Source organism: Schistocerca nitens, chromosome 7 (genome assembly GCF_023898315.1).
Source record: "Schistocerca nitens isolate TAMUIC-IGC-003100 chromosome 7, iqSchNite1.1, whole genome shotgun sequence".
In the NCBI taxonomy this organism is placed as follows: Eukaryota; Metazoa; Arthropoda; class Insecta; order Orthoptera; family Acrididae; genus Schistocerca; species Schistocerca nitens.
In genome coordinates, this window is record NC_064620.1 from 589,176,525 (window position 1) to 589,191,421 (window position 14,897).

Here is a 14,897-nt window from a genome sequence, read left to right on the forward strand (position 1 = left end):
TTTCAGCCTTAACATTTATATGAGTGAGAGGAATGGAGTAACTATCCAAATAGTTTGTATGTCGCTGACTCCAGAATGATGCCAGCTCGGAGTTTAGTACAAACAGCATCCACGGCGCCACCGAACCTGACAGAGGGAGTCTACCTGTAGAATGGTAGCTGAGAGTTATAACAACGCAGAGATAAATCGCAACGACATCGAGAGAAGATTTCCACTGTAGAGATCCTAAACTAACAGACTATGCTCTTCAGAGTGGCAAGTTAACATCGTTGGTGCAGTTTGTGAACATCCTGCTTGGTTTTAAGTTCGGGTGACAGCTGTATGTTCGAATATGGCCTGATTTAAAAACTATGAACATTCGTATACTAAGTTTTGATCCCAAATCAAATTTAGAAATGCGATCTGACTACAAATTAAAGAGAGTAGGCTCAAAATGGTTCAAATGGCTCTGAGCGCTATGGGACTTAACTGCTGAGGTCATCAGTCTCCTAGAACTTAGAACTACTTAAACGTAACTAACCTAAGGACATCACACACACCGATGCCCGAGGCAGGATTCGAACCTGCGACCGCAGTGGTCTCGCGGTTCCAAACTGTAGCGCCTACAACCGCTCGGCCACTTCGGCCGGCCTAAAGAGAGTTATCTAAGCAGTTAGCACCTACTATACTGGTGCAATGATTAACAGCAGGCATAGCAAAAAGAAATTTTATTTCAATGAACATAAGAAATCGTATCTACTATATCGCTTGTACCCAGTTGCGTTGGAAGTGGGGTTATGAGCTACGAACTGTTGTAACTACTCTAAGGTGTTATGAATCGAACACACATACTTTCTGTACAGTGAGGCTCTGCGAATCCGTCACCTTTTTCAACACCAAAATCTACCTTTTGGCAGGAAATCATGCAAGGAAGAGGTTGGATAATACTCATAGTAATGGATGCTAGCTTAGATGTGAAATTTAGTAAGACACTCGTAAAATGTTGGAAATTGTAAAATGTTGACAACTGCTGAAGGCGAATGTTACTTTTCACATCGTCCGAACGTATAGCGACTGCAGAGCAAAAGTCATGGTAATGTGTCTAAATAAAATTTAAGTGGTTAGGGAAATTGAAATGAGAGAGTATCCAAGTATAAATTCATACGATTGTCTTCAGAAAAACAAATAATTCGTAGTTACATACCGTTAGTGCACAAGAAGCACGTGGCACGCAAGGTTCCACCACGTGAACAATTCAATCCTACATTGTTTAACTTAATTTGAAAGGCAGTTTACAGTTATTAGTCAATAGGAAGAGCGACTAGACTCACTGCCATATGGTCTAGATGGAATGATGGGAAGCAGTTTCTGCACCGACGCGTGAAATGTACTCGCTTCACAAAGGGAGGGGGGGTTGGGTTGTTTGGGGAAGGAGACCAGACAGCGAGGTCATCGGTCTCATCGGATTAGGGAAGGAAGTCGGCCGTGCCCTTTCAAAGGAACCATCCCGGCATTTGCCTGGAACGATTTAGGGAAATCACGGAAAACCTAAATCAGGATGGCCGGACGCGGGATTGAACCGTCGTTCTCCCGAATGCGAGTCCAGTGTCTAACCACTGCGTCACCTCTTCACAAAGGGACAAGGACTCGATGCACACAAGCAGGACGATTGTCAAGTGCATGGAATTTACAGCAAGTATTTGTTGCAAACCAAGAAAATGAATAAGTAAAAACTACACATAAACTTTAATAAAATCGCGCAGCAAGTACCCATTTCCTGCACGACGCTTAGCTACATTTCCGACCGGCGTCGAGCAGCCATCCCCATTCGACTGTAGACGCCTACCCTAGTGTGGCTAGTAATGACGTGAAACCAAAAGCATAGTTCCAGTATACTTCAAAGATTACACAAAGAAAACCGAACTGTCTGCGATCGATACTAGGTACAGAAGAGCATCTTCGCAGTGAGTCCGCAATGCCCAGTGCGAGAAGTAACTGGACTGTGGAAATACTAAAATGAAATATGAGAGCCGCTCAGTAACAGACAACTCTGAAGTTATGTAATTTCAGTTGCCAACACTGGATCGAATGTGACGCGTAAGTTGTATAAACGATGATTTGGTGACTATTGATCTATTGACTAATAGGGAATATGCAACTCATTACTTGTGAATGAAGACTGATTTTTTGTACATGGCATTTTCTTGCCGCTAATTCCTTTCCGCGTAATAGTTAATTAATAAACCAATGATTATTTTATACCAGTAACGACATATATTTTTATAGAAGGCTTTTTGCTGAATGAGTGCTCGAGTATCAAAAAATGCCGAAATTAGCAATAAAATCATTTGAGTGTACCCGTAGTTAACTAATTCCTTACAATTTCGTGCACTAAATTATGTAACCAACTTAGGTAGCGGTATCGAAACTTCCTTACAGACACTTCATCTCAACGTATACTCCTCAGGCCACATAGGCATGTGGCGGAGGGTACTTCTGCTACTATTATCTCATTTCCCTCCCCCCTCCCACCTTACGAGTTCCATTCCAGACCGACACGTCAGAAGAACGATTTGTCGGGAAACCTCCGTACGAACTCTACTTTCTCGGTTTTGCTCCTTGCGGACATATTTCGAGACGTATGGGGGAGGTATTAGTATAGTGGCGGACTCTTTCCTGGACGCACTATCTCGCAGTTGCAGAAGTAGCCCTCTCTGTGATGCACCATGCCTCTCTTGCAGCGTCTGCCACTAGAGTTTGTTGACCACTTCCGTAACGCTCTCACTCCGATTAAACGATCTTGTGAGGAAATGCTCCACTCCGAGTGATGAGTATTACTGAACCGCGCGTGATTAGCCGAGCGGTCTCGGGCGCTGCAGTCATGGACTGTGCGGCTGGTCGCGGCGGAGGTTCGAGTCTTCCCTCGGGCAAGGGTGTGTGTGTTTGTCCTTAGGATAATTTAGGTTAAGTAGTGTGTAAGCTTAGGGACTGATGACCTTAGCAGCTAAGTCCCATAAGATTTCACACAAATTAAAAGAAAAAGTATTACTGAAGAATCGCTTGAATAAATTTTTGCGTGTCACTTGTTTCCTGACATTTGCTTAAGATTATCCCTACGCATACAGCCTGGCATCTGCTTTCTCTAGTTGTTGTTTTAAAGGGCTCCGGAAAGGCTCAAAATCATGAAAAGTTCAATTTTTCCTTTTTTGCGTTTTCTGAATCTGCAGACTATTACCTTTTAATAGATATATAATTTATTCAATTCCGAAGACTACAACTATTTTTAATTTTTTTTGAAATGTGTTCTACATGGGTGTGACCCACTGTGGCGCTGTTAAACTGCTGTCAAATGGTGTTATTATTAACGTCCGTGTTCATCAGGTAGTGATGTGAGATAAAGTATGTGTTGTGGCTAACCTGTGATGGTTCAATATATATCGCTGGTGTGATGGTCGATTGTTTCATGTTTATTTACTCTGTCGCTATCTCGAAAATATTCGTAATTAATTCTGTTTCTTGAGTCTCTGTTTTGTTGAAGTATAATAATGAGTAAAAGTAAAGTTATTGGAAATCCTCTGAAGGCTTTTAAGAAAACGAGAAATGTTCGAAAGCCAAGGTATTTAGAAATATGGGAATGAAGATAGGTTCTAACATGGTACGAGCGATGCTTGCTTTAGACAAGGAACGCCTTCGGGCTGCAGACAGGGCTGTAAAGAGTCTAGAAATACAAGCAAGAGTAAACAGGAGGAGGAACAAGAGGAAGCTCGAGGAGGAGTTTGCAGAGGATGAAGATAATCCATCCTATGGACCTGGAATGCACTAAAAAGTTAATCCAATCTTTGTCGCTCGATTCCCAAAACTTTTATTTTCTCATACTAATTACATGTTTTCTAAGGATCTCCCAAACATATTTGTTTCAAACTTTCAGTAAATGTTACACAGTATCTTCTGCATAATTTAACACAGTCTTTTTCCAAAAAACTGTATATTTTTGAATATGTAAATAAAAAATTGCAAAGAAATGTGAATTTTCATTACAATTGAAAAAAAATCATCTTTAATAACTGAACTAAAATTTTGTAAAATCCCTGTGTTAAGTTGTAGCCCATATTCCAATAAATAATCTGTAAAAAGTTCAACTTCCTACCTCAAATACTTTGTGAGGAAAGATGTAATTTATAAGCGTTATTTTAACATTGCAAGTATAGGGCGTTCCGGAGCCCCTTAATGTGATCGTTCCCGTGCAGGTCGTCAAAGATGGTTACTCCTAGGCGCTATAAGTTAGAAGTGAATCCTGTTACTTCATTATTCCTGCAATGATCTAACAGCGAAAGATACTCTTTAACTGAACTTTGACTGTGTTTTATGATTTTCGGAGTAGACAGGGATTTGACGGCGCCAGTGTATGACCTATATGACAATACATTTTTTTTTTAAATTATTAACTGCCTTTGGACGTCTCTTAGTAGTCAAGGCAGTACTGATTGAACTAGATATGAGAAGTTTTCCGTGAGGCTCTGATGAATTTCATCATGAGAACCGAATTAGTGATTAGATATATTTGACTTATTCTCTCAGAAAATGAATTGTTCGTTAACTTCTGCGAATTTCCCTGCACATGTGGTTAAAATAGTAAGATCTTACACGAAAAGTCTTCTAATCAGTCAGAGTAAAATAGTCCAGTGATGGCTAAAAAAAATACATTTCGGTGCAATGTATTATTTTTTCAGTTGAGCCACTAATTGGTGTGGATTCCGCCACGCGGCAATTACGACGAGAAGCTCACAGATTTCAACTAGGTGGGACAGTGGACATTACAGCTACTCCCGAAGAAAATACAAGACCGACTCATACGGGAATCGCCACAGGAACTAGCCCGGTATGCGTTGAAAAAGGAAAATCACCATGACAATTTGTCGATTACTGGCCATATTCTCTATGGATACACATTGTGTGTTTTTAATATAGCGGCTTCCGTGGCCTTCAGCGTCCTCATGCCTTTGATTATTGTTGATCTTTTGCCGTTTGCGGGAAGTAAGCCAACACACGGCCGGAGGGAGCACAGTAACTTTGCCCTCTCCTCCGCCCTCCTTCACAAGGCCGCTGGTAAAGCGAGGATGACGTCTCAGACCACAAGTCTGCCATTATCTTTGATATTTTTACTAAGAATCTAAACAGAGGCTGCGTTCGTATACTATTGAACGAGGATACCCCTAGACCGCGGATAGTTAAGGATTCCGGGCAACCGAAACAAAAGCGAAAGTCTTTCCCCTTTCCAGAAGAGAGTGAGATGGATGTATATACATTACCGGCCATTAAAATTGATACACCACGAAGATGAAGTGCTACAGACGCGAAATTTAAACGACAGGAAGAAGATGCTGTGATACGCCAATGCTTAGCTTTTCAGAGCATTCACACAAGGTTGGCGCCGGTGGTGAAACCTACAACGTGCCGATTTCTCATACCCAAATAGCAGTTGACCGGCGTTGCCTGGTGAAACGTTGTTGTGATGCCTCGTGTAAGGAGGAGAAATGCGTACCATCACTTTTACGACTTTGATAAAGGTCGGATTGTAGCCTATCGCGATTGCGGTTTATGGTATCGCGACATTGCTGCTCCCGTAGGTCGAGATCCAATGACTGTTAGCAGAATATGGAAGCGGTGGGTTCAGGAGGGTAATACGGAACTCCGTGTTGGATCCCGACGGCCAAGTATCACTAGCAGTCGAGATGACAGGCATCTCATCCGCATGGCTGTAACGGATCATGCAGCCACGTCTCGATCCCTGAGTCAACAGATGGGGACGTTTGCAAGACAACAACCATCTGCACGAACAGTTCGACGACGTTTGCAGCAGCATCGACTATCAGGTCGGAGACCATGGCTGCCATTACCCTTGACGCTGCATCACAGACAGGAGCGCTTGCAATGGTATACTCAACGACGGAACTGGGTGCACGAATGGCAAAACCTCATTTTTTCGGATGACTCCAGCTTCTGTTTACAGCATCATGATGGTCGCATCCGTGTTTGGCGACATCGCGGTGAAAGCGCATTGGAAGCGTGTATTCGTCATCGCCATACTGGTGTATCACCCTGCGTGAAGGTATGGGGTGCCATTGGTTACACGTCTCGGTCACCTCTTGATCGTATTGGCGGCACTTCGAACAGTGGACGTTACCCGTGGCTCTACCCTTCATTCGATCCCTGCGAAACCCTACATTTTAGCAGGACAATGCACGACAGCATGTTGCTAGTTCTGTACGGGCCTTTCTGGATACAGAAAATGTTCGACTGTTGCCCAGCCCAGCACGTTCTCCAGATCTCTCACCAATTGAAAACGTCTGGTCAATGGTGGCCGAGCATCTGGCTCTTCACAGTACGCCAGTGACTACTCTTGATGAACTGTGGTATCGTGTTGAAACTGCATGGGTAGCTGTACCTGTACACGCCATCCGAGTTCTGTTTGACTCCATGCCCAAGCGTATCAAGGCCGCTATTACGGCCAGGGGTGGTTATTCCTGGTAGTGATTTCTCAGGATCTATGCACCCAAATTGCGTGAAAATGTAATCAGAAGTCAGTTCTAGTATAATACATTTGTCCATTTAATACCCGTTTATCATCTGCATTTCTTCTTGGTGTAGCAATTTTAATGGCCGGTAGTGTATTATAGGCCTAGATTCCTGAGGTTGTAAAACTGCAGAACATATTTTATGCTCCTGTATTACGAACTATTTGGAGAAAGAAATTCTCCTCTATAAAAATAAAAATGGTTTCCGCAGACAGAGACATTGGAAAACTCATCTCTGTCTGTTCGTGTTTGACATGCGGAACGTTGTAGTCTTCTGCTCTGAGGTTGATGGCGTGGTCATTGTCTTGAGGAAAATACACTCCTGGAAATTGAAATAAGAACACCGTGAATTCATTGTCCCAGGAAGGGGAAACTTTATTGACACATTCCTGGGGTCAGATACATCACATGATCACACTGACAGAACCACAGGCACATAGACACAGGCAACAGAGCATGCACAATGTCGGCACTAGTACAGTGTATATCCACCTTTCGCAGCAATGCAGGCTGCTATTCTCCCATGGAGACGATCGTAGAGATGCTGGATGTAGTCCTGTGGGACGGCTTGCCATGCCATTTCCACCTGGCGCCTCAGTTGGACCAGCGTTCGTGCTGGACGTGCAGACCGCGTGAGACGACGCTTCATCCAGTCCCAAACATGCTCAATGGGGGACAGATCCGGAGATCTTGCTAGCCAGGGTAGTTGACTTACACCTTCTAGAGCACGTTGGGTGGCACGGGATACATGCGGACGTGCATTGTCCTGTTGGAACAGCAAGTTCCCTTGCCGGTCTAGGAATGGTAGAACGAAGGGTTCGATGACGGTTTGGATGTACCGTGCACTATTCAGTGTCCCCTCGACGATCACCAGTGGTGTACGGCCAGTGTAGGAGATCGCTCCCCACACCATGATGTCGGGTGTTGGCCCTGTGTGCCTCGGTCGTATGCAGTCCTGATTGTTGCGCTCACCTGCACGGCGCCAAACACGCATACGACCATCATTGGCACCAAGGCAGAAGCGACTCTCATCGCTGAAGACGACACGTCTCCATTCGTCCCTCCATTCACGCCTGTCGCGACACCACTGGAGGCGGGCTGCACGATGTTGGGGCGTGAGCGGAAGACGGCCTAACGGTGTGCGGGACCGTAGCCCAGCTTCATGGAGACGGTTGCGAATGGTCCTCGCCGATACCCCAGGAGCAACAGTGTCCCTAATTTGCTGGGAAGTGGCGGTGCGGTCCCCTACGGCACTGCGTAGGATCCTACGGTCTTGGCGTGCATCCGTGCGTCGCTGCGGTCCGGTCCCAGGTCGACGGGCACGTGCACCTTCCGCCGACCACTGGCGACAACATCGATGTACTGTGGAGACCTCACGCCCCACGTGTTGAGTAATTCGGCGGTACGTCCACCCGGCTTCCCGCATGCCCACTATACGCCCTCGCTCAAAGTCCGTCAACTGCACATACGGTTCACGTCCAAGCTGTCGCGGCATGCTACCAGTGTTAAAGACTGCGATGGAGCTCCGTATGCCACGGCAAACTGGCTGACACTGACGGCGGCGGTGCACAAATGCTGCGCAGCTAGCGCCATTCGACGGCCAACACCGCGGTTCCTGGTGTGTCCGCTGTGCCGTGCGTGTGATCATTGCTTGTACAGCCCTCTCGCAGTGTCCGGAGCAAGTATGGTGGGTCTGACACACCGGTGTCAGTGTGTTCTTTTTTCCATTTCCTGGAGTGTATTTGATACAATTTCCCAGTGCTATTTACAGAAACAAGAATGAGTTTACGAAACAAAATTTGTGACCTGATTCAGGACTTCGTTGCAGATACGATTCAACGTGTTGCATTTAACGAAACGAAATCGACAAATGTAGAGATAATTTTAGTAGTACCCAAAGTAAATGTCGTAGGATGGTTCCTGTTTACAATATAGAATATGGTATTGAATAAAGTCGAAACTCTGTGACGTAGTTTGTAGATGATGAGATTCCATACAAGAAAGAAAAGTTTTCAGTTGACAGTGAAAGTTAAAGTTAACAAATGCAACATATCGCGCTTAAATATGCAAAGAAATCAAGAACTGTAAATAGAAATAGTTTCTTTCAAGTCCTGTTTCGACAGTAACTAGCAGTTATCCTCAAATTCTCAGCTCTCCCAGAAGTATAATTACAGATCAGTCTCGTTGACGTGTTACTGTATTTCTGTTAGATGTGAGAATCTGAGGGTGAAAGATACTGTCTAAACTGACCATGAAGTAAACTATTTTACATCAAGCGAACTTCGCTTCTTATAGGACCAAATATCTTAAGAAATATGCGTCAAACGAAAAAACTACAAAGAAAGAAACTTGTCTAGCTTGAAGGGGGAAACCAGATGGCGCTATTGTTGGCCCGCTAGATGGTGCTGCCATATGTAAGACGGATATCAGCTGCGTTTTTTTAAAAAGGAACCCCCATTTTTATTACTTATTCGTGTAGTACTTAAAGAAATGTGAATGTTTTAGTTGGACCACTTTTTTCGCTTTGTGATAGATGGCGCTGTAATAGTCACAAACGTATACGTACGTCGTATCACGTGCGGACGGTAATTGTTTCGTGATACATTACCCGTGTAAAAACGGACCGTTTACGAACTGCGGAGAAGGTCGCTATCGTGTTGATGTATGGCTATTGTGATAAAATATCCAACAGGCGTGTGCTATGTATGCTGCTCGGTATCTTGGGCGACATCATCCAAGTGCCCGGGCCGTTCGCCAGATACTTACGTTATTTAAAGGAACAGGAAGTGTTCAGCCACATGTGAAACGTCAACCACGACATGTAACAAATGATGCAGACAAATTGCGCGAAAATCGGGAATCTCAAAAACGTCGATGATGAGAATGCTACATCAACATCGATTGCACCAGGAATTGCATGGCGATGACTTCGAACGTCGTGTACAGTTATGCCACTGGGCACAAGACAAATTAAGGGACGATGACAGATTTTTTGCTCGCGTTCTATTTAGCGATGAAGCGTCATTCACCAACAGCGGTAACGTAAACCGACATAATATGCACTATTGGGCAACGGAAAATCCACAATGGCTGCGGCAAGCGGAGCATCAGCGACCTTGGTGCGTTAATGCATGGTGCGGCATTATGGGAGGAAGGATAATTGGCCCCCATTTTATCGATGGCAATCTAAATGGTGCAATGTATGCTGATTTCCTACGTAATGTTCTACCGATGTTACTGCAAGATGTTTCACTGCATGACAGAATGGCGATGTACTTCCAGCATATAGCTCGCTTTCGGTTGAAGCGGTATTGAATAGCATATTTAATGACAAGTGGATTGGTCGTCGAAGCACCATACCATGGTCCGCACTTTCACCTGACCTAACGTCCCCGGATTTCTTTCTCTGGGGAAAGCTGAAAGATATTTGCTATCGTGATCCACCTACAACGCCTGACAACATGCGTCAGGGCATTGTCAATGCTTGTGCGAACATTACGGAAGGCGAACTACACGCTGTTTAGAGGAATGTCGTTACACGTATTGCCAAGTGCATTGAGGTTGACGGATATTATTTTGAGCATTTATTGCATTAATGTGGTATTTACAGGTAATCACTCTGTAACAGCATGCGTTCTCAGAAATGGTAAGTTCATAAAGGTACGTGTATCACATTGGAACAACCGAAATAAAATGTTCAAACATACCTACGTTCTGTATTTTAATTTAAAAAACTTACCTGTTACCAGCTGTTCGTCTAAAATTGTGAGCCATATGTTTGTCACTATTACAGCCCCATCTATCACAAAGAGAAAAAAATGGTCCAACTAAAACATTCATATTTCTTTACGTACTATACAAATATGTAATAAAAAATATGGGTTCCTATGTAGAAAAGCGCAGTTGATATCCGTTTGACTTTGACAGCGCCATCTAGTGGGCCAACCATAACGCCATCAGGTTTCCACCTTGAAGCTAGACGAGTTTCGTTCTTTGTAGTTTTTTTTTTTTACTCGTATTTCGTGCGATATTTGGCCCGGTCACGATCTATGGACCACCCTGTAAATATATATAATGACACGCGTAGGGATGAATTCGCAAAAGTCATCGAAGAATTTATTTTTTCACAATTAATCGAATATACCATAAGGGTATTCTACCACTATGTTACATAATTCGTAACGTCAAAACAAGAAAATTCCCCTTTTCTGCCATGACAGTACTCTTGGCTGCCCATCCATTAACTATGTCATTCTACTCCACCAAAATAGAATTATCCGAAGAGGACGGAAATCGCCAGATGTGACGTCCAGTCTTCAGCCAGCAATCTCGTTAACTGAAGTATAAGTATCTTCAGTGATCAGTTTCGAATTAAGCCCTGATGATCAGCGAAGACGTGTATGGAGACGCTCTGGACAGAGCTGAGATATCGACATGACCGTCTTCCTCCGTACTGCCCAACAACACTGATTGATGGTCAGGGATGCGATTTCATTGTCACAGCAAGACTCCTTTGGCTGTCATCCGCAGCATTCTTACAGCGGCGGTAGGTCGACGATATTCTAAGCCCCGTTTTGTTGCCCTTCTCTGTAGTCATCGTGGGCTTACAGTTTAGCCAGAGAATGCCTACCCGCATACGTCGAAATTTTCTATGGTTTGCCTTCGTGCTTGCCAGACCCTACCGTAGCCAATGCGGTCGGCGGATCTCTTCCCAGTTGATAACACCTGGAGCATTATGGGCAGGGCACCCAGCTCCTGATTTTGACTATCTAAAGCGCCAGTTGGACGGAATTTGCCACTATATACTTCAGGAAGACATCCAAAAACTGTCCATCAATACCAAATCGAATAATTGGTCGCATAAATGCCAGTGGTGGACCTACGCGTTACTGACTTGCTCGATTTGTGAAGCCCTTTCTCTTGAATAAATTATTCAATTATAGATTAATCAATTTTTGCGAAACTGTACTCAATTGTTTATCTGTACAAGTAAATTACCTCTACCGATATCCGTTGCAGTCGGATAATTCTTTCAAGGTGAGTCTTCTTTTTGGTCTTAAAGTGTACTGTGGGCCGGAATATCACGCTAAACCAGAAAATCTGAAAAGGCAGTGTAAAAGCTCCAGTTATATACAGTGGATTTCAGTGAGTGAAATGGAAAGAAAAGGATTTCTCGTCAGAATAATTTAGGATAATATCAGAGATAGCAGAAAATGATATAACGGGAGTAGGAGTGATTTCTGGCGTTCCTCAAGGTAGTGTTACAGGCCCTTTGCTCTTCCTTATCTATATAAACGATTTTCGAGACAATCTGAGCAGTCGCCTTCGGTTGTCTGCAGATGACGCTGTCGTTTATCGACTAATAAAGTCATCAGAAGATCAAAAGAAACTGAAAACCGATTTAGAAAAAATATCTGAATGGTGCGAAAAGTGGCAGTTGACCCTGAATAACGAAAAGTGTAAGGTCATCCACATGAGTGCTAAAAGTAACTCGCTGAACTTCGGTTACACGATAAATCAATCTAATCTAAAGGCCGTAAATTCAACTAAATACCTAGGCATTACAATTACGAAAAACTTAAATTGGAAGGAACACAGAAAATGTTGTGGCGAAGGCTAACCAGAGACAGCGTTTTGTTGGCAGCACACTTAGAAAATGTAGCAGATCTACTAAGGAGACAGCCTACACTACGCTTGTCCGTCCTCTTTTAGAATACTGCTGCGCGGTGTGCGATCCTTACCAGATAGGATTGATAGTACAAAGAAGGGCAGCACGTTTTGTATTATCGCGAAATATGGGAGAGAGAGTGTCACAGAAATGATACAGGACTTGGGATGGAAATCGTTAAAAGAAGGGCGTTTTTCGTTGCGACGGAATCTTCTCACGAAATTCCAATTACCAACTTTCCCCTCCGAATGCGGAAATATTTTTTTGACACCGACCTACATAGGAAGGAACGATCACCTCGATAAAATAAGGGAAATCAGAGATTGTTCTCATAAGAAAGGAGAGAAAACCAATGCCAACAACAATAATTGAGGTATGCAGTACTAGCCGACGTCACAGCCAAAAGATGAAGAGATAGTAAGAGTGTATGAAGTTATTAAACAGTGATGCTGGATACACAGAGGTAGGAAAGGGGAGATAATGACTAAGAAACCAAGGGGAAGTGAAGGAATACGTCAACTGATCGATAAAAGAATGCAATACAAAAACGATCAGGGCAAGGCACGAACACAAAAGTACTGGGTGTCCACCTGAAACCTCCTTGTTTTGCAAATGCAGTTACGAAGAAAACTATGAGAGATAGGTACTTGCACTGAGCGCATCACGTAAACAGACTGAAAAAGTTTGTGTAGATTTGTTTTCAAAACTGCTCTGACCACTATGGGACTTAACATGTGAGGTCATCAATCCCCTAGAACTTAGAACTTCTTAAACCTAACTAACCTAAGGACATCATACACATCCATGTCCGAGGCAGGATTCGAACCTGCGACCGTAGCGGTCGAACTGTTCCAGACTGAAGCGCTTAGAACCGCTCGGCCACACCTGCCTGCTGCTTTTGTTTTGTTTCAGGTGCTAAATACCTATCAGATGACTTCACCTCAACACAGAGTCCTATGCATGGCGCGACGAAATCACCTACTGCTGTCGAAAGATATTTCCGATGCCGTTTTCAAAGAAAGATTTTAATGCGATTAAAGCTTGCTATAACAATTTCCTAGCCTCTGTAAATGCAAACGGTCACGTTCTGGCAGAAAACTGTTATAGTGGAGATCAGAGACGGTCCAGGGAAGTTCATCAATGTCAATTCGTCGAGCATGACGAGAGCTGAGTAGCCTCGCCCAGAAGTTTACAATTTGCTGCATGAACTACATTGCTTGTACGCTTGCAAATTTCATATTGTGAAAGCACTGAAGGGAAACGACTTGCAGATTCGCCGCGAATTTCCTGCTGAGATGCTGGATCGGTTCGGGTGATACCCTAACTATCTAGCAAATATAGTTTTCTTTGTCGAAGCAACCCATACATGTTGGAAGGTTGATCAGCAACATTTTTATCTGCTACCTGGTGTTCGGAAAACCACCACCGTTTGGTTCTCTCTTGATGTCTAGGCTTTTCTGGCTTTTCTTTATTAATTGTATAAAAACAAAAGGAATCGTTTACAGAAATATCTACTCAAAAATACTCGTATTTGAGTGGCTTTACATAACACACCAAACTGGAGGTGTGTGTCAGCTTTTTAATTCTATATGCAAGTCAGGGAGATTTCATGTGCACACCCTGCAAAAGTCAATTAAGAATGAAGTAAATAGGACGTACAAGGAAGCTAAGGCGAAACAGGTGCAGGACAATTGCTAAAGAAATCGAAAAGGAAGTTGTCATCCGAAAGACTGGTTTACCATATATGAACGTCAAAAAATCTTTAATGAAAGTAAAAACAAACGTGTCAACATGAAGAGTGCAAGAAGAATTCTGCTGCTGCCGCCAGGGGGAAGACTTGTCCGAGGAGGTGACAAGAAAAAACTGGAAGTCAATATGGAAAATATAGGGGATTCCAATATTAAAGTTTAACAGATCTTTCGAGGGTTTGCGATCAAATAAATCAAAGGGAGTGGATAAAATCCCATTAGACTTTCTAAAATCGTATAGTGAAGTGGCAAGAAACCACTTTTCAGGTTCGTGTGCAGAAGTCTGGAGACATACTACTATACTAACGAAAAAATATCATCCACACAATTCTGAAGACAGCAAGGGCAAAGAAGTGCGAGAATTATCGTACAATCAACTTGGCCTCTCGTGCATCAATGTTTCTTTTCGGGAGATGACGATCAGTTTGGTTTTTAGAAAGACAAAGGTACCAGAGAAGCTGTTCTGACGTTGCGCTCGTTAACAGAAGCAAAACTTCAACATTAAGACGCATTTATTAGATTTATTGGCGTAGAAAAAACGTTACACAACGTAAAGCAGTACAAGATGTTCAAAATTCTAAAAAAAGAAAATAAGAATAGACTATAGCGAAAGAGGGATAAAGTACAATATATACAAATGCCAAGAATGAACAAAAAGAATGAGTGACCAAGAGCGTAGTTCACCAAGAATTTATTTCTCAAATTACAAAGCGTGCACGAGAGAGATGTTGCCTTTCTCAACTACTGTTGAACCTCTACAATGGAGCAGCACTGACGCAAATAAAAGAAACGTTCAATAGTGAGAATAGAATTCATGGTGAGAAGATGTGATAAGCTTCGTCAATTGAATTGCTATGATAAGTGTGAAGAAGAGTTACAAAAACCGTTGAATGAAATAAACAGGTATTGAGTACAGAATATGGGTTT